This window comes from Lissotriton helveticus, chromosome 3_1, assembly GCF_964261635.1.
Source record: "Lissotriton helveticus chromosome 3_1, aLisHel1.1, whole genome shotgun sequence".
Lineage (NCBI taxonomy): Eukaryota > Metazoa > Chordata > Amphibia > Caudata > Salamandridae > Lissotriton > Lissotriton helveticus.
Genome location: NC_136061.1, coordinates 1,672,433,725 through 1,672,454,969, shown reverse-complemented (window position 1 = coordinate 1,672,454,969; position 21,245 = coordinate 1,672,433,725). Strand labels below are relative to the sequence as shown.

Genomic DNA, 21,245 nt, shown 5'->3' with positions numbered 1-21,245 from the left:
TCTTGACCTGATTGTCCTTTTATCCTGGTGTCCCAATTAGGGTGCAATTCCGTGAATCCATCACACAGAATGCTGATCCTATGCGCATAATTTTCATAGCATACAATTATTACTGTACTATCATGACAAATATCAAAGTACAAGAGACTAATGAAATTAAGTAACACATACAAAATTCAATTGGACCTATACAGTTCAGTTAGTTTCATTCTATAATTTAATTACAATAGACGGATCTAATAATTGCAAAACTTCAAAATAGTGAATGATGTAAGAACTATGTGCCTCACTAGAGGCTTTTAAATAAAATGCAGGATGGCACTTAGTGACCCTAAGCACACAGTTTATTGGCAACAAATTCCCATAATCTCATAATAAAATAGCCACAAAATAAAGAAATGAATACTCTTCTCTCTAGTATTATTATTAAGTTAGAACATGTTGAGATCCGTGGCAATCCCCAATCCTATAGTGATTGGACCAGCTTAAGTAAAGTTGCTGTCAAAGAGAAGAGATCAAACTTCAAGCGGGTAATTGAATGATGTCCAGGCAAGCTCATGATATGTAACAAAAATAAATGCAGAGTCTATACTGCTTTTAAAGAGACAGTGTTGTGTTGTTAATCTCTGTACGTTCCTCTCCAATGAGCCTCTGATAATATATTCTTGAGTAAAATGCATTTGGCCGCAATGAAATTACACTAGGGTATTGAACTATTCGTATCCCACTACTTTAGAAAGCTTACATTTCACATGCTTTAGTCAAAGAATATTTACCAAGTGTTATGTGGAAATGTTTACATTCAGAAATGTGCCCTGGAACTCCTAGTACATCCTAGTATAATCTAATCTCCTTTGTTACAGGGAATGAAACAGCATACCTCCAAATTCCTCTAATATACAAAGGCACTGTTTGGAATCTTGTATAATGCTAATAACCTATGTATTAGAATGCCCAGGTGGTTGCTAGGACGTACTTGGGAAAACCACCACTGGAACTGAGTTGGCTGGTTAAGTTCGATGTGGCTGGTTGGGATCTCTGTTACTTGCAACTTAATAAAGAAGTATGTTTTTTCCAACTTTTAGCTCTGCGCACGACTGGCTGCCGTACTTTGTAAACAAGATGCTTCACGTGACTGGGAAGAGGGCTCCAGCCTGGTCTCCTGGCCACTGGCATGAAATAAGCTCCTCTATTGTGGAGTTGTGCGAGCATTAACTTGGTTACATGGGAACCGTATGTCTCGCTATGTGTCTGACAATAATAAGAATTGTGATGCTTCAAACTGGTTGCCTAGGAACCACAAGTCTCTGGGAAGGTATCCATACGGTACAGTGAACATATGTGCCTGTTGCTTCCAGGTAAAGAAAATACTCAGATGCTGTAGTGTGCTGTGGAGCATCTACCAAGCATCTTACGTCATCCGTCTTTCATCAGGCAATTGTGGGCACACAGCACATGGGTGTTTAGTTACTAAACATGCCTTCATTACTTTAAGCAATAAATAACAACAATGTCTCAACTGGATTCAATGAGAAAGGCAAGTATTTAAGCATGTACAAGACATTGCAAACGGAGGAAAGGGAGACTCCTGATAACCCAAGGCCCTTTTGGCAGATCTGATGAGGTGATGGTGTCTGCGGGTGGCGTTCTTGTGGGCTGTGTAGCTGTCCGGTGTCTGTTCACTGTGCCATTTCTTCTCTAGCTTTTGGCAGGTTTGCTTGGAGGCCTGGAGGTTTTCAGTGAACCAGCTGGCTTTCTTGTTGGCGTGTCTGTTGGAGGGTTTCTTGATCGGGGCGAGGGTGTTGGTGCAGTCGTCGATCCATCGTCTGAGGTTGCGGGCAGCGGTGTCAGGGTCGGTGAGGTCCTAGTGGGTTCCGGGCGAGGGCGGTGGTTAGCTGGTCTTCGGTGACTTTGCTCCAGCAGCGGCGGGGGATCTGTTGGGTGCAGTGGTGTGTGGTGGGTTTCCGGAAGGTGAAGTGGATCCATGATGGTCGGTCCAGTGGAGCTCGGTGGTGTGGTTGAAGGAGACGTGGGCACTTGCGGAGAAGATGGGGTCAAGCGTGTGGCCGGCAGAGTGGGTGGGTGTTGTGACAAGTTGTCGAAGTCTGACGTTGGTGAGGTTGTCGATCAGGGTGGTGGAGTTGCAGTCGTTGTTGCTCTTGAGGTGGAAGTTCAAGGCCCCGGGAAGGATGTAGTCTATGGAGGCGAGGGCGTGTGTGCTGACAAAGTCGCTGAACTTTGGTCGGGGTCCGGGAAGGTCTGTGGACGAGGGTTGCTCTGAGGGTGGTGTTGGGTTTGGTGGGGATCTGGAAGTGCAGGTGTTCGACGGTGCTGAGGGTGTCATCGGTGTTGGTCGAGACTCTGAGAGTGTTCCTGTGGATGATGGCGATTCCTCCTCCTGCTCCATTGGTGCGGTCCTCGAGGGTAATCTTGTAGCCGTCCGGGATGGCTATGGTGATGTCAGGTGCCGAGGAGGGGTTCAGACAGGTCTCCGTCAGGAAGGCAATGTCAGGGGAGGTAGAGTTGAGTAGGTCCCAGAGTTCAACGGCATATTTGTGGGCGGAGCTGGTGTTGAGAAGAATGCATCCAAGGTAGTCCGGTGGATTAGAGGATCGAATGCTGGTGAAGCTGCAGTTCCAGCAGGAGAAGAGTCCTTGGGTGCACTTTGGGCGGCTAGGAGGCAGGTGAGAGATCATCTGATGTTGAGTGCATGGAGGGTTCTGGCATCGTAGCAGCGTCGGGTGTCGTTGTGGTCGCGGGTGCCAGGGGTACTGGTGCTGGGTGAGGTCTAGGCGCGGACGGGCGCAGACAGGCTTGACTTAAACGTGCCTTCGGCATGCCAGCGGCGCGCTCGCTGCGCACGACCACCATATAAGGGGAGGTGGGAGGGAGGAGCAGCTGGGAGGGAGTAGGAACCGGGAGGCTGGAGCAGACGGCGAATGGGCGGGCAGGGGGGGGCGTGGCCGCAGGGACACAACGGCGGGAAGCGGGTGAGGAGCGGCAGAGGGAAACAGAGGGCAAACAGGGCACCGAATCACAGAAAGGAAATAGAAGCAATAAGGATGGAAATGACAGTCCAAAAACAATACAAAACCAGTGCAGGGCACAGAATCACCAGAAACCAAGAACAGCAAGCGAGCCACAAATTTGCGTCCGGCAGCAGCAGCAAGCTGGGGGGTGCTTACAACAGGTGGAGTTGTTGCGACGGCGAGGGGAGCGACCTGCCTGAGAGCAGGGTCAAGGGTTGCATTTTGGAGGAATTTGAAGAAGAGGTGAATGTCTGTCTCATCACTGGTGGCATTATATAGGAAGTAGAATGGAATTAGTGGATGATCCTGTTCTCCATAAAGTCATGATGATGATCACTGATGGGTGGAGTGACAAGAACGAGTGTGAGGAAAATGTTAGAGGATTTTGGCATGTTAAAAAGGAATTAAATATTGTTGGTGGTTTACGTTGAGGAAAAGGTTGGTGGAGAATGGGCATGCCAGCCATATGGGGATAGCCAAATCCAAACAAAGCGCCTGAGAAGGATACTGGTGGCTGGCAATGGCTGTGATGATTGAGAGGGAGGTGAGGAAATGTTTAGAGTGCATACACAATGATGAGGTGTTAAAATGCAGGACACATCCCATGGTTCTGAGGGAACAGGTTTTGAGCCATTGGGCTGACATAGCAGTAGATATTTTGCGTCTGCTAAAGATCAAAACATGTGACAGATAGGTCATCGTCTGCATTGATATGTTTTTTCTCTGGTCTGATAGCAAAGGGATGAGCTTGGTTGAGTCTGGAGTGATAATACCATTTTTGCAAGAATTGTTTGAGAGGGAGAGTTTTCCTTCATCTCTCTTTACTGACAATTGGATGCAGTCCACATCCGGTGTAGTGGAAATGTTCTTAAGGAAGAGAATACAAGAGTAATGTGTACCAACAAGGGAATTTATTTGCTAATGACTCAGTAAAGTATAGAATTACTTGTGGGATTAGTCCATCTGGAACAAACCCAAATGTGTCATAACTTCACTCAATGCAACTGTTTAGCACGAACAACAAAACACACGGGAGGTCCTAGACTGTTAGAAGTACAAAGTTATTTATATAAAGTAGTCGTTATAAAGGAGTACATACACATGAATGAAGTCAGCAAAAGATCATGAAAAGAAAGTAAAAATCAATTATTGTCACAATTCATGACCAACAACTATTCCACAACAGTACATAACACGACAAATCTCGAAAATGAAAATATATACATACCTACTACCTTACCTATAAAGTCACTCATGCAGTCACCCATATAGCTACTCATACTCCCATTCACACATCTATGCAGCGACTCACATGACCACTGACTGATCTATACAGGCACTCACATCCATCCACCCAGCCACTTAAACACCCAAACAACCACTAAAATAGCCTGTCACACACATATACAGCTACTGAAACAGCCACTCACAGACAGATTTAGACTGTCTCACAATCACTCTGATAACACATATTTGAAATAATTCCACTCTTACACATACTAGATGATGCAATCAGTGATATCATCAGTGATGTCATTTGAGATGTCAATAATGATGTCACTAACAATGTCATGAGCGATGTAATATGCAAAGCCATAAGCAGGGCATTGCTGGGGCTTTAGCTATAGTTAGCTCAGGTAACTATGAGTGCTGAATTTCTCTGGTTTTGAAACCTAACTATACTGTCCCCCTAAACGACATTGGGGACCACCAACTCCCTGGGGCTGGCCCATCAACTACAAAGTAGGGGGGCCTGCAGTGAATAATGGCCCTGGGGACCACCACCCCACCGGGCCAGCTCCTTCTTTGTCCCAGGGTGCACACTCCGGGGACATAGCTTCTTGCTGTGGCTTGGTGGGAGCTTTGACACTTCTTGCAAAGTCACAGCAAACACTCCACTTCCAGCAGGTGAGAGCAGAGAAATGCTTTAGTCTGTGTCCTTGCTTTCTGTCAAGTGAGCAGTGAAACAGACAGATTGCTTTCACATACAGGGAGCTGCATGTTTAGGCTCCCCCTGTGGTCCCATTGCACACTGGGTACACCAACTGCCAGGCCCTGGAAGATGGGGGCTCCGGGGCTGAAAATATGCCTCGAGAGTGGGGGCCACTTGGCCGTCTTCTGCCATTGTCCAGGGGATGGAGTCTGTGGGGCTGAAATTGGCTTGGGGAGTGGGGCTGGACAGCCCCCTCCTCCATTGTATACTGGCCAGGCCCCCGGGGAGGGACCCCCTTCTCTATTAAAAAACATAATAGGCTGGGTCCTGAAGGATGGGAGTCCTGGAGTCAAAATCAGCTGGGGACCTGGGGCACCCTTCCCTATTAAAAAAAAAATAATTAAACGGCTGTGCCCCAGGAATGGGGTCCCCAGGGCAGTAATCTGCCCGGGGAGAAGGAGAGAGGGGGCCACATGGCCTCCTGCCCCATTTGTTAACGGCAGGCCCTGGGGCTTGATCATAGGTGGCGAATTAGACTACGTGAGGGGGCAGCGCAGTCTCCATTTAAATATTGCCTGGCAAAACTCTACGTATCTTGCATTTTGTTAGATCTACAAGCATGGACTGAGGCAAAAGCTATAATCCCCAAAAATCAAACTGGCTTCAGACAAGGAATGGGCACGATTATGAACTTGGCTGCGTTAGCAATTCTTTCCGGAAAAGCCGCACTAAAGAACACAGGACTTTTGTATGCTTCATCGATCTTAAATCTGCATTTGACAGAGTACCAAGAGAATGACTTTTGATGAAACTAAAAGAATGGGGACTTCCGCAACAATTAATCAATGCCATAGTAGCCCTCCACACTGAAACTTCGGCAAGGGTTCAGTTGGGAGACGGTAGCATCTTATCTTCCAAAATAAACATTCACAATGGCCTGAAACAAGGTTGCATTTTGGCCCCAAGTATATTTAACTTGTACCTTGCAAACCTGCAACTTTATTTGTCGAATATAAACGGTCTTCCTCTAAAGTTGGCTGATGACCACATAGAGTACCTGTAATACGCAGACGACATTGTAGTCTTAAGCCAAACTTCGATCGGTTTACAAAGAGTCATTAACCACCTGATAACATATTTTAAAGCGCAAGGGCTAGAGATAAATAAGAAAAAAACAAAAGTTGTGCATTAGCATGACCTAACCCAGGAAAATGCAGGTTGTTTGCCTAAAATGAACATATAGAGGAAGTCAGTTCTTATAAGTATTTGGGGATTAATTTGGGACGAGGAATGTCATTCACTGAACAGAAAAGAGCAATAAAAGCAAAGGCACAATCACTAATCTTTGCTTACAAACAACTGAAAGAAAAACTGAGTTGTCCTTCATATAGTTATCTTTTGAAAGTAATGACCTCAAAATTAATTCCTGCACTTGCATATGGTTTGGAAATATGGCACGGCCGGGAATTTGAAGTTTTAAATGAACTACAGATAAAGGTGTATAAAGCCGTTTTTAACCTTCCAAAAAGTGCATCACCAGCACAGATCCGTCTGGAATTCAATGTACAAAATCAGGAATTCCAGCGTCAATCTGTTTTTGTAAAATTGGGCTGGAAACTTCGTTCCACAGATCCTTGCAAAAATCGCACTCATGGGGCGAATGTTTAGCACTGACTACATTAGACATACAAGAGGCATGGGATAGTAAGATGGAAAGGGCGGCATTCAATAAAGTGTGTAATAGTGCTGCAAAAAACCTTTCCCTTGTCGAAGATAAAAGATTATTGTCTTATGTTAAACCGAAACCGCAAGCTTATTTAGCTGCACATTTTCGATTATTTCTAAAAAAGAGTTTTATGATGTATCGGTTTGGAGAATATGAAACCAAGGATTTGTGACAACCATGGAAAGGAAAATTCTCAAACAAAAACGGCAGTTTATGTGGATACCACACCGAATCTTTATGTCACTTGATGTGCGTTTGCCCTATAGTGAAAGAAGCAAGAATGAGACTCTTAAAACCAATTTTAAATTACCTTAACATCAGCACCTGTAGACAAACTGTAACTTGCTGGCTGGGGGGTACATCAACTATTCTTATCTCTTGAGGGGTTAAGTTTCTTAACTTGATTGATAATCTCCTTTGTTAAGTAAACAATATAAAATGAACTAGGCTATAAATGAGTTGGAAATCATGCATGAATTGTAAAAACTTTATTTTTAATGATTTTTATATGTAATCTAGTTTTTCATTTAAACATGTAATTTATTTCTAGTGTTATGCTTTATGGTTGTGATAGCCAAATAAAGTTTTTCTTGAACTGAACTGAACTGAATCCTTACAACGATGAACACGTGTGGACTATGAAAATTTGATTTAATTTTGAGTGCTCAGGACTGATTTTGTACTGTATTTTGGGAATTTCTTTCCCCAAATGTGGGAAGGATTTTGTGGTTCCCTTTTGTCCTTGGAGCACTGAATGTAAATTATGATGCCTGATACATTTTAACAAAATCTTTACCCTGACACTCCTCTATCTTTTGTCCTGTTTGCCATCTTATCCCATGGGGCTTGATCATTATCTTCAGTGGGGCCAAGACCCTCTCCATTGGAATGCAGGTCCCAATTTCCTCCCTCTTATCAGTCCCATGAAGTCTTCTTTATTAAAAAAAAACGACCAATAATTGCAATGAAATGTGTTTTTATTAATTCACACAGAGCAATGTTTAATATAACTAATTGTCACTAAAAACATAAAATGAAGTTGAATTTAAAATGTAAAAAAAGAAATTTCAAGCTGCAAAATGCATCCATAAAACCCAACCCTGCCCCTGTTTACCTCTTTTTCAAGTCCTAAGATGGCTGCAGCTACATCATTGTTGATGTGGTGCAGGCCATCAGAGCTCATCCTCAGATCTGTTGGGTCCACGGATCCTTCACTGCATGAAATATACAACCTTTTTGAAGATTAATTTCTAAAAATCTACTGAACAGACTTATACAAAAAGCATACTGTATGGATCAAGATTTAGCTTTTTGCCTAATTTGATGTCATTCTATTCCACAATTTTGATGAAAAGCCAACTATCTCTGTCCTGCTTCATCTACCCAACTATTCCACCTAACAGTTCTCCATTTCATACATACCTTAATTGCTCTTCCATTTGTGATTTACATACTGCTCAGTTCCCTTTATTTCCCACTCATTCAGTTTGTTTGGTATGGTTAGTATGCTTCTTTCTCATCTTTTGTTCCTGTTAAAGCTCACTAGGTACAGCAACACTATATAAAACTATCAAATTAATTCTGATAGATAATTGACTCCTGTTCTACAATTTTGATTCTTTGTATGTCACATACTGCAGAAACTCAGTGTGTGTTTTATGCTTTAAAATAATACTGTATAAAATACCACGCCTACTTCAGTAATGTCAGATAGTAATAGGTCGGTATATAGGAACTCTGTAATGTGCCACTGCAAAGACTGATTTCAGCAATGGTTACATGTAGGTTTTATTACATCTGTGTTCTGCAATTCATTTATTATAAAATATATAAGGAGTAGTATTTTTATTAAATGTTGAAAGCTGCTAGTTTTCTGCCTATTGGGTAGTATGTGCACGCAACCATTTGCCACTCTCATCAGTCATCACCCTAAGGGTTATTTTATTTGTCTGTCAGTATAACTTGGTTTCAGTTGACGCTTATACAATTTACCCTCAGATATTTTCCTTTTGAAATATGTGTGAGTTATTCCACTGTGTTGAAGATGAATCCTATAAACAAAATGATAAAGTATTGTTCTTGGACTGACAACTCAAATAAAACCAACTGCTAAATGTACAACCTGTTATTGTAGCCATGGCTAAATAGGGACTTCATCACTGCCTCAAAACTGGGCAAAACCAAAATATGCCTTTTATCTCATTTCACTTATTATTGTCATATTTTTAGTTCCGGCACACCCTTTAACAACTGCTAGCTGGAATTTCTTTTTATAGTAGTAGCAACCAGTAAAAAAAACAACCAATGATATTTCAAGACACTCAAATGTAAATTAATCTTCAACCTAAAGTATCAATCCATGGATGTGACCTTTCGGTCAAAATGTCAGTTATGCTCAGGTACACTGTCTATTCCATCACAGTTAACTAGATAATACATCTTTATTGACTAAAGATCCAATATTACATTTTCCCAGTAACTTGGGGAACTTGATCACCTGCCTGAGGGCTTTTGGTGCAGGCTTTTGTGGCTTATGTGAGGAGGTAGCTTCTTGAGGGCTCTAGCCTTCTCCTTTATGCTAGGAGATGCAAAGTGGGGTGTATCTCCAACTGCAGACTGCCAGGTGAACATGATTATTGATAGCAGGAAAAACTGAAAATGTCATGGCTCTTGTGATTGAAATCTTCCCCAATATAGATGCTACAAAATGGCAATGCTGATTTCATAAAGAAATGCATGCTGTTCTGTCTGTACACTATCTAGTTTGCAGAACATAGATGGAATGCCATGACTGTAGTGAAGTAGTTCTGTGGGTATACATCCTTTACAATGCAACTTTTACCACGCAGTGCTTTTATGACGCAACTTTTACCACGCAAACCATTACAACGCATTGCGCTGGGGGGCGCTCTAGGATAGGGAATGGGTTTAATGTACTATCCAACACCTTCCCTACTATCCACGGGGACTGGAGTTGGAATAGTAAATTAAACTATTCACTATCCAGCGCCCAAAAGCACTATGCGTTGTAATTGTATGCGTTGTAAAACTTGCGATGTAAAGGTAGGCGCTGTAAAAGTATGCGTTGTAACGTCATACATCCAGTTCTGTGAGTTCGAAGTCAGTAATTTCCTGAGTGGTTAAACCTCACATTTTGGTTCTATGTACTTAGCATACAATATGTAACTCACATTGATACACTTGCTAATCATTTCCAATGGTGCTCTCTAGACTGGGCAAATATGCAAAGCCTTCGGGTACCCTCATCCTGCACTCCAGTGAGGATCAGTCAGCCACCCGCTAGGAATACATTTCTGCTGACACTACCTCATCGACCCAAAGGATTACGCAAGCAGTAAAAAGCATCAAAGTAGTGTTAGAAATAAAGGTTGGAATTATGAGGATATATGTTGTAGTACTGAGGCAGAACCTGAGGGCTGTCATTAGAAGAGTCATGGAGGCACAGGGCTTCATATTAAATAGCACAATATATCTGCAACCCAAAGTGGGCAACTTGTTACTCACATTGTACAGGACATTGGTGGAATATGTGAAAGATGCAGATGGCTGCACAATATGCAGCAATCTATGGGTTGTTGGGACTCTTGAAAGTGCAGAGGGCAAGCTATCCAAAAACATTTTGGAAAGTTGGGTGAGCACTCTGGTCAAAGCTGATTAACTTTTCATTCATGTTGTCATAGAGTAGGCAGATAGGGCTCATGTTCTGCAACCTCCTCTGCTGCCCTTGCCTGACGTCAGTTGCGAGGACAGAAACACAGTGCTGAAATGGTTTGCAGAGCTGGCCCAGTGATGTTTCGGGACAACAGCCTTATCTATTTTTTGGATCATACAAAACTGGTACAATAATAACTTAAGTCTTATGACAAATTTAAAAGGAAGATAACAGTAATGCAATTATACTACATGCTCCAGGTCCCGACCAGGATTAAAGGTGATGGTCAACTCTACAACTTTCTTCTTAATTCCTCAGTAGGGAAAATTGGGCTTTATGCTGGATCCAGTCACATGGAATAGTGCAGTGTAATTATGGATATTCTATATAACGTGAACATACTAAGGAACTCATTTTGCAGGGTTGGGCTATTGTTTTCTATATTCCAATGGAACAATGCTCCCAGAAAGAGGATACTGTTGAGGGTAATACACAGTGGAGAACTGCTCTGCCTGACCTTTCAACAGAGGGGGGCACATTGAGATGGGGGAGGATGGTATTTGCCAGTTAGACGGAAAGAAAAGCCAAGCAACAGATATGACTGACCACATTGAAATCTTTCCTAGGAATGTTAATGAGCTGGGAGGCAAGATAAAGAAGCAATGGTCACCCTGGATATCCAAAGTCATATTGCCCATCTTGCTTGTCCTAAAAGTTGCTATGTTGGTATTCATGTAAAATCGAGTAGTTGAGAGTGAAAATTGTTAGGTATGTACAACCACCAAGCTACAAAACGCCAGGTTGGACAAACCCAGCCATACACTGCTTGAATCAAATCAATGCATATACAAGAATGTGACTTCAATGAGCTGACATTTACTGACTTAGACAGATTCATCATTATTCAAAAGAGAGGGATGCACAACAACCTGGACTTCAGACTTCAGGAGAACTAAACACCTAGAAAATAGCAATATTCTTAATTCTCCAGTGCCCACAAAGCCTCCTCCAGGCCAGAAAATTTCGTTATACCGGCTGCTTAGGTCCCAAACATTGACAACATACATCTTGGAACACAGATGTCCTACCATTCCCAACTTCTCCTGTTATTTGGTGTTGACAGAAACTAAGGGAAACTGCAAGGGAGCTGTGAAACATGGAAATGGCTGACATTCTCACCAAGAACATGAAACATTTCTTTACAAAATATATGGGAAAGTTCCAATCTAATGTCACGAATCAAGAGGCATACAGGATGGTGGTGAAGGGGATGGTGCTTTCTAGAATGAATTATAAAAATGTGATTCAAGACTCTTGCTTGCTATTCAAGTTCTTTAGCATTTAGCACTATTTTTGAGCGGAAAAGGCATCCTTGCATCCGTTTTGGACACAAGTGCATTTTGCACCAAGAAAATAGAGTTGAATGGCTGATAGTAAGTTGGGTGCAAATCTTGCCCCAAGTGCACATTTAGCGAGTACTAGTGGCTGCTCATGCTGCTATTCATGTTCTCTTGCACTTAGCACTATTTCCTAGCGCAGAATGCATCACTGGATCCATTTTAGGCAGGAGGCTGCATTTTTGCAGAAGAAAATAGCTCTTCTTGCGTAATTCAAAGTAATCTCTCAGAATGTTTGGATAATTCTATGTTACATGAACTACACCCATCTTTAGTAGGTATAAAGGCAGACCGTTAGCTAATACAGTCGGAAATACTAGAAATAGCATGCTAAAACAGGAGTAGAGTGGATTGTCTAAGATGCATCTGACTGTGGGTGGCAAGTACTTGAGAACTAGGTAGAGTGAGGGTATACCCCACCATACAATATGGGAGTGCAGGATCCTTTGCACTTTCTGGCAGGATGTAGAAGATAAAACTTTCCTCTGTACTGGCTGTGAAGATTCCCTTCACACAGCAGTATGTGATTTTGGGTATCTTGAATGAGGTAGGCATGATAAGAGGCAAGCTAATTATTTGCTGTTTGTTTTGGATTATTGCTAAGAGCAATATTGCATGTGTATATGGTAACACAGAGAGATGAACAGTAGCAAGATATCTCAAAAGAATGGACCAATGAATGGTTGCCGGAAAGGTTGTTTAGGAAAGCAGATGTTGACTGGAGAAGCATTAGAAAATACCTGTACATCTTTTTGAGCAAGATGACGATACTGGGGAATATACAACCTGAATGTGATTCTACGTAGGCGCTTGTAGTATATTCCTGTTGTGATTATAATGTTCCCTGTTACCTGGTTCCTAGCTGCTCAGCCAGTGTGAGTATTCTGTGTGGAATGTTGGTGTGATGGACATGAGTGGATAGCTTGGGTGCCTGGTGTGAGTGTTGACAGTTGAAGATGGGCTGAGCAGCAGGGAGGCTGCTCCTGGTGGGGCTGCTACCACTGCTGTTATGAACTTAATAAATAACTTACAAAGACACTACTCGGCTACGTCTACTTCACCACCTCTACACATGGAACTTCATTACTACAGTGTTCCTACAGATCAATACTACTACCAAGTACATTGGTTCCTTTCGATGTGAGTATAGGAAGTAGACTTGCTGTAACAGTATCACTCTGGTCGATCTTTATTATTGGATTAGGTGTGATACCCACTGTTATGCAGTAAGCTGAGGTCCAGTATATTGACATTAAATATTTTATATTTAAAGAAAAATCAATAAATATATTTATAATATAATCTAAATGTTCAATCCAGCAATAATACATTTGCTAAAGCTGTCAGTCACTTGGATGTGAATTCCTCATCGACCATGGACAATCTAATACAATATACACACACTTATTTACCAAACTTCCAGGGTATTGAGGGTAATTCAAGGGTCACCTTGCATGACTTTGCGTGGCATAGTAAATCTGGAAAAACACAAGGTACCTTAAGTTTCAGCCTTACGTTCGTCTGCCCTGGAAAGGCATTCCATGACTTGTGCATGGGTGTTCCCACAGTCAACCCATGGTTTTGGCACGTTCCCAGATTTACTAACAGTAGTAGACCTGGGAATGCATCAAAATGCTATGCCTTCCCAGGGGGTTATGTGTGAAGCACATCGGTCGTCCTGGTAGTGGATTCCTATTCTTATGGATCTTTGGTAGGGAAAATAAATATGGTATTTGTGGATTCATAGCTCTAAGGAGATCTTCCTCATTTTTTAAGATCCAGAGGTTCATTTCTGCCTCTTCAATCATTATGTATATATTTTTTTTAAGTCTTTTAACTTTACAGCTGACCGATGATATGGAACGGAAATCTCAAACGCCTCACAAATTGCAGTACCACCCATGTGATATACATGATCACATGCCCATGCCATTTGAAATATATTGGCATGACATGCCGTAAGGTTAAACAACAAATTTGCGAGTATCGCAGCAATATTAAATGCAAAAAATCAACCACACGTATGAGCAACCATTTCCTAAATATGAATCACACAACAAAGGATATGGAGTGGGTTATCATAGAGACTCTGGAGACTAAACAAGACTGCAATGTTGAAAACATTCTCTTTGAAAAGGAACAATGATAAGTATACTGCCTACGTACATACGAAAAAGGATTGAATGACAACATCCCCTGGCTATCACTTAAATACTGAAGCAAACTCATCTCCTTTATAGAAGAATAACAAAACTCATGCTGACTAACACAACATATAGACCTGGGAACCACATAAATACACAATAACACAAGTTTTGTTATTACAAATAGCAAGATAAAAGCGCTACTACAAAGAAGCAGATTCCCATAAAAAAATCTCACGCTTAAAAATAAGGGACGCCGTCTATGTATATAGCCGCAGTTGATTGTTTCCCATTGAATACACACATGACGGCCATCATGTGACAGTACCATTCCAGAATTGGAAACAGAAACAGGATTGAGACTTGAGCATTGAAAATCTCACATATATATTTTTTTATGATTACACACATTATGGCTTAATCTAATGGAATTGTTAGAAGCAGTGTTCCATTCTTCTTTCTTGTTTTACAATAACAGAGTTTTTTACCTCCAGGTGGCTATAGAAAATCCCTTCTCTCTACGGTTAGCCACGCCTCTATAAATTAATCGATTCCTCCATTATCAATGTTAACCTCCAGGTCACAGTAGGAAAATACATGAATGAGGCAGAAATAGCAGCTTTGAGGTAAAGGAATATTAACGGCATCCACTTGAGAAGGTAACAAGACTTGCTCACCTGACTGTTTTCTTTTCCACAGAGCTTCCCTCTGCAGCCGCATGAGATTTAAAAACCTCCAATGGAGTTATAGGTGGTATCTTAACCTATAACAGCATCACAAATTGACTCAATGAACACTGTGACAAAGATAGGTAAGTGACTTAAACTTACCTACCACAGAGCGGTCTAATTTTTCACTGCTTTTCCCTTGGTCCTGATGAAAGTCAGCTGATCTATAGAGACATTTAAGGACTGAAACATGTTGAGCACCGATATCAATACAATATAGGTGCAGTTGACCACTTACACATCCACTACAGCACCTGTCACTGTTTTTAATCATACCACTCCCTGTTTTTAAATAATCTTACCACTCCCTGATCCATAAAATACTGAAAAGGAGGTATTTTTCTGAAAATGTTCACGTAATAATCACGACCGTCACAGACCCAGATGGACTAGTCTCCCTCCATAAAGAGGAGAGTTGACTGCATGGCAAACGGAAATCTCAGGCTGAAAAGGACCCAATGATGAAACCCCTCACCTTTGATTCTCAAGTGGAGAATCAAAATATACCACTACCAACTAGTTAGAGTGTATGATGGCCTTTGTACAACACTCATAGACCGTGGCATTCCATGACAAGTGGTTAATTGACCCTTGATTTATTACTATTAATCATGGAACCTGAATGAATCTCCCCACTCTGATTTTTTGGAGTGTATTTGTAACCTCCCATAACAACTGGACTTTTTACTTCTGTTGTTACACGGTCGGCTTTATGTAGTCGGTGAGCACTATTTTCGTTAACCATCTTCCCCTACTCCACCCACGAAATCGCAGCACGCTGCATGCTTTTATATTATTGGAAATGTATTTATTTAAATTACAGTGCGGTCCGCTTTCACTTTAGCAGACGTGCTTATTTATTTATTAAATTAACAGTACGGGCGGCTTTCACTTTAGCAGCCATGCTACAAAAGCTTTGTTAATTAATTATATATTTTTTGCTTTGGGTGAAAAGTTGGTGGCACCCCTTTCTTTAGATGCTGCTCTCTGTAACCTGAATACGGCGAGCAGCGTCTAAAGAAATGGGTGTGGCCACCATTAAAGTGGTCTCGCATTTGCGAGAGATAGAGCTACTGGCATTAGAAATAACAACGCCTTTTATATCTGTGCAACCTGGTTCCGCAGGTCCAAAGTAGGTAGTTCTGGCTGCAGTAGAGCCAAATTCTCTCTTGGAGTCCTGAGGCTGGATTTAGGCTTAGTGAGGTCTGTGTTACAAACATGGAGACAACGTTAGGGGCGTAAGAGGATGAGCGAAAGAGGGTACAGTGAGGACATGTGTACAAGAGATACATTCATAGTGGAACTGCAGTGACAAAAATGAACAAACACTGCATGAGAGAATGAGCCATATGTATATGTCTTTCACGAAATTTAGTATCGGCACCTTCCAGGCTTGCATGTGATGTCATCTTTTCACAAACTGGAGGGACTGTTAGCTATGACTTTAGAGTTTCTGTTTTTAACAATATGTCATAGCATGCACATCTGTCTGCACTTTTTTGATGGTAGCTTCTCAATGAAAGTATGCAATTTTTTTACATTGATGTCTTATATGACAGGAAATCGAGCTGAGACATTAGAGCTCTTTAAAAGAAGCTACATTACGTCCCACGGTACAGAGGAATTGAATGATTTTCCTGGAACCAAGCCAAGGCTGTTGAACAGAAGAAGCTGGGATTTAAACCTGGTTCCCCAGTGTGGGTCTGAGGTAAAAGATGCCTAAGGTGAAATGCGCTGTGCTGAAAATCTTGGAGTGCTACTGAAACTGATGACGGACTGCTAGGTTTAAAACAATCTTCGATGATTGCTATAATCGTGGAAAAAGCAGCGAGCATGTTGAGTAAGTGATCTATACTGTGCCCCACAAGCCACGAGAATGATAAACACCTACCAACAATGACAGTTCTCACTGGACGTTCCTGGTAGCGGAGTCATATGATCTCAATATGCCTTAGGCCACACAAGATGACTTGCCCATTAGAATCTGCCAGCGGCCGCCAGAGAAAATGTAAGTGTTACTGACACTACACCTGTTTAAACAGAAAGCAACATGAACAACATGCAAGGCAGCGCCACCCAGATTTGTGGAAGGGCACTGCTGGGTACGGCCTCTGAGGCATTCAGATAACTAATGCTGTCAGCTATGCCCTGCCCGTGGCATGCCGCGAGGAGAGAAGTGGCAGACAGGATCCTTAAAATTAAATAATAATGTACTGAGTGTCAATTAATGTACTCTACTCCTGACACATAGCGACTGAGGCCACACTGCTCGGGTTAATAAAGCTTCTCTCGACTGTCACCTTAAAGCACGCAGGTGGCATCAGGGAGATAATAATGAGTGATTAAGCATTTTAATCTGTTAATGCGTACCACCAGACTAAAATGCTTAGTCTAACCCCTAATGCGTGTAACTTGGCAGGGCTGTGTGTATATTATGTGAAATGAATCACAAATTAGAATTTATATATATATATATATATATTCTCTGAAAAAACTATAGGTTTCAGAGACGTTATAGTTAGAAATTACCATTTAAAAAAGCTTTGAAATTCACTGAAAAAACATAGGTTTCAGAGACGTTATAGTTAGAAATTAGCATTTAAAAAACCTTAGAAATTCACAGAAAAAAACATAGGTTTCAGAGGTGTTCTAGTTAGTTGGACATTTCCCTTTTACAAAACCATAGAAATTCCTCAAATTGTTGCCTATGCACCCTCCTACCTGCCTTCAATTTTCAGAATTCGTGCCCCTGGCCTCTGCCTCTCAACAGTATCCCAATGAACAACTAGATTGCTAACATATTTATTGCTAAAGTGTGTAACGCCGACGTCATCCTGATGTAATCAAAACTGTAATTCCTAGATCATTTCCTTTAGAAATTACATATATGAGAGGGTCTTATTTGCATCAAAAGTATGGTCAGTGCTCTAAAAAACTAAAATGAGGACATATTTTCTGAGTTTCAAATAGTGACAAAGCACTTTTAAATTATTTGTTATCTTTATGTTTTTTATCCAGTTGACCACTTGATTAAATGTTGCACTTAGGGGAGAGGATGTAGAGTTACTTTCAGAGCTGCAGACTTTGCAACTTATTTTGGATTTTAGGACTCTGCACACTTTACCACTGGTAACCAGTGCTAAAGTGTTTGTGTTATTTCTTTTATAAACATGGCAAAACTGACTTACACCAAACTGGCATCTTTGATTGACTTGCAAGTCACTAGTAAAGAGATACTACATGTACCCAAGGCCTGTATATTAAATCTACTAGTGGGCCCGCAGTACGTATTGCACCACCCACTTAAGTGACATTTTTTACTAGTTGCAGGTCTCTCACTGCAACTTGTGTGTGCATCTTACACCGCCTTTATGACTTGGCTAGAGAAACCTTTTGCCAGGCCCAAACCACCCTTTTTATTACATATATGTTAACCCTAGGGTAGGCCCTTCACAGCCCTGAGAGCATGATGCAGTGTTCTTAAAACGGTGAACACTTACTCTTACATTTTATATGTCTTGGGAGTGAAAAACTCCTACATTTGTGTTTCACTACTGCGAGGCCTAATTCTCCCACAGGATAACATTGGGCTCCCTTATTACATTTTATAAGTGGGAACTTTCAATTGGGAGCAGATAAGAATATCAAGTTTGGTGTTTCAAGTTTGTAATTTAAAACACTCTTTTATTGTAAAGTTGGAATTTAAATAACAATTCTGAAAATTCTTCTTTTTTATAGAAAGTTTGCATTTTCTTGTCCTAAGCATTTGCTGCCTGCAACATGTATCTTGGGTCACATGACTGAGTGTAACTGGAAGTTGGTCTTTGTGTGTTGCTCCCACATCACAAGGTCTCTGCCTCAGCATACTCACAAAGGGTTTGACACTAGTCTTTTAGGCAACAAGGCAATCTCAGAACATGGCAGGGAGACAGGAAATTCCAAGCACCTCTGAAGGTGGAAACATCTAGAAGCATCTCCAGGTTCAAAGCTGGCACCAGGTATAAATATAGTACCCTCAGTCCCAACTCTTCAGTACTACTCTGGACCTGTGGAAGACTCAAAAGGACTTCTGTGCTACTCTGTAAGAAACATGGTTACTTTGCTGCCCTGCTGCCTGAGTTAGAAAGACCTGTATTTTGAACCCAGGACTACCGGAGTGACTCCATGGGCTAGCTGGCTGGCCTCCTGGTCACAGCCTCAGAGACAGAATTGGCTCCAACCACCTTAAACCCTACACCTGGAATATGCCTGTTGTGTATTTTGCACCCCATGTGGTGCACCTCACTCCTGGATCCTTGGAACTGGGCCTGGCGGTGTTCTGCCAGCCCCGCGATGGTCACTGCAAAAGCATCGCCCAGCAGCTCCTCTGAACTGCTAATGCATGACACATCTCAACACAGGATTACACATTGCAGACCCACAGCTGCTCTGAGCCACTGCTGTGTGATGCATCACAATGCAACACCTTACACCACAGCCTCACAGCTCATCAGAACTGCCACTGTGCAACGCATTCCAACATAGGACACATATCATAGCCCCGCTGCCCATTGGAACCTCCATTGAGCAACACATCATCTGCACGGAATCTTGCAATGCTTAGCAACCTGGAGTTAAGGTACTTTGCTCAGCTGGCCTAACTTGTTCCTGTCCCTGACCAGTGCTCAATCGCAGTTTCCCTGAATCTGTGACTTTGTCCTCGGAAGGAGTGACCAGATAACCATAGTTCCAGCATTTGTGCTGCTAAGCAGTGTTTTCGCTTAAATCTTTAAAATTGCATATGTCCAGTTCTAGTGATTGAATTTTTGTTCATTTGGTCTCAAACAATGTAATCCATTTTGCTCTATTTTTCTAAATTGGTGTGGAATTTTTCTTGCATAGTGGTTTTACTTTATCACTGCTTGAAGTGCAGTAAAAATACTTTACACATTGCCTCTAATTTAAGCCTGGCTGCCAAGCTACCGAAGAGCTGAGTAGTGCTTCACCCCCCCCTCAACCAGTAACCCAGTTTCCTACAGAACTCTACTCTACTCTACTTTGCCATTCGCCATCATCTTTCAAACTAGGAGCATCATGTACAAAGCCATCAAGACCAGCGCCACTGCTTTTCTTGCAGACAAGCTTGCCATCTTTGGTGGCTCTAGGCACAACTGCAGTCAAGACACCATCAGAGTGCAGACTAGGAAGTGTTAAAGTTAAAAAGAAATAACAAGACAGCAGGCTGTTTTTATGTATGCACCCTAGAACATCATCCCATACCAATGAGCACCACCACAATGCTGTTCCAATTTAGGAAAGAGTTGAAGAAGCACCTCTTTAAAGAACAATGCATGGTCCACAAACCACCTACCTCTCCCATCACTTGACATTGTGCTTGTTGTGCACCCTGTAGAGTGCTTCACTGCCATTTAGCTAAAATGTTGCAAATACATACCACATACATACATAAACCACATATATATATACACCAGGCAGATTTACTATCTATCCAGGTTGAGAAGCTTCAAAATTGAAGAAATTAGTTAGCATACATTCTAAATTCAAAATATGGATTGCTTTAAGTGCTTCTATTAAAAAACACTGTTTTGTGAAAAAAAAGCTCACTTAACAAACACAGTCTGATTCTTGAGTGAATATTAGGGAAGAAAAAATAATTTTCATTTTGATGAAAAAGCGTGCTTTTAGGAGAAGCCACAGTTAAGAGTTTTCAAAACGATTGCTTGCATTCTGTCAAATAAGTTGCTGTTATATTTCATTTTATTTAAGGTCGATATCGATATATATATGTAGAGAGAGAGAGAGAGAGTGTGAAAGAGAGATAGAGAGTAAAAAATGTAACAATTGGTTTTAACACGCTTAGTTTTAATGTCAATGGAATTTAGATTTATTGGATATTTTTTTTAAAGAACGGTTTAGTCTCTTCCTTATTGTGGGTACCAGAATGGTTACAGCGTGACAGCACCATAAATGTCGCTTTCTGATCGTAAAATAGAAACATTGGCCTACTCCGTTTTTTATGCCATTCGCATAAGGCAAAGGTTTCTGTGACATATGCTAAAGAAAAATATTACATGCAGATGGTGGGGGCAGGGGTGTTTAAAGTAGATGGAGGAAGACCAGCAATTTAGTAACTCAATTTATATTTAGATGGCAATATACAGAATGAAAGCAATAAAAGGCTTGCAAACACTATTCATATTGATCCATTCATAACCGAAGGTGTAGTCCAACTATTTCCCACGAGTTATACGTCATGCTGTGTTCATGACTGTGTTAGTTGCCTCTTAGTTGATGTAGTTTTGCAGATACATGCAGGTTTTTATGATGCAAGGGAATTGTCCATATTTAGCACAATGTTGCCATTATAGGAAATCCAGCTTACATGCTTTGGGTTGGAAGGAGGGGGATGAAGTCATAGACTGACTCCAGGAGGGCTGTGCCTAAACATGTGCGATGCCCACGCAGGAGGATGCACAGAAGTAGACATGCCTCACTGACCTTGGCTCGCCTTTGGTAGCTTGGTCTGAAAGGCAAGACAGGCCTCAGATAAATGTGGCAAAGCAAAAGGCATTTTCTTTTTAGATGTAAATATTGCAGGTGACAAACTATCTCAGT

General features: G+C 41.6%; 1 protein-coding gene across 1 annotated transcript in view; it reads right to left on the bottom strand.

Moving 5' to 3' along the window:
- The window catches only part of THSD7B (thrombospondin type 1 domain containing 7B), a 1,994,218-nt gene that overhangs the window by 1,757,048 nt on the left and 215,925 nt on the right, over window positions 1-21,245 (bottom strand). The gene's annotated exons all lie outside the window — the stretch shown is intronic.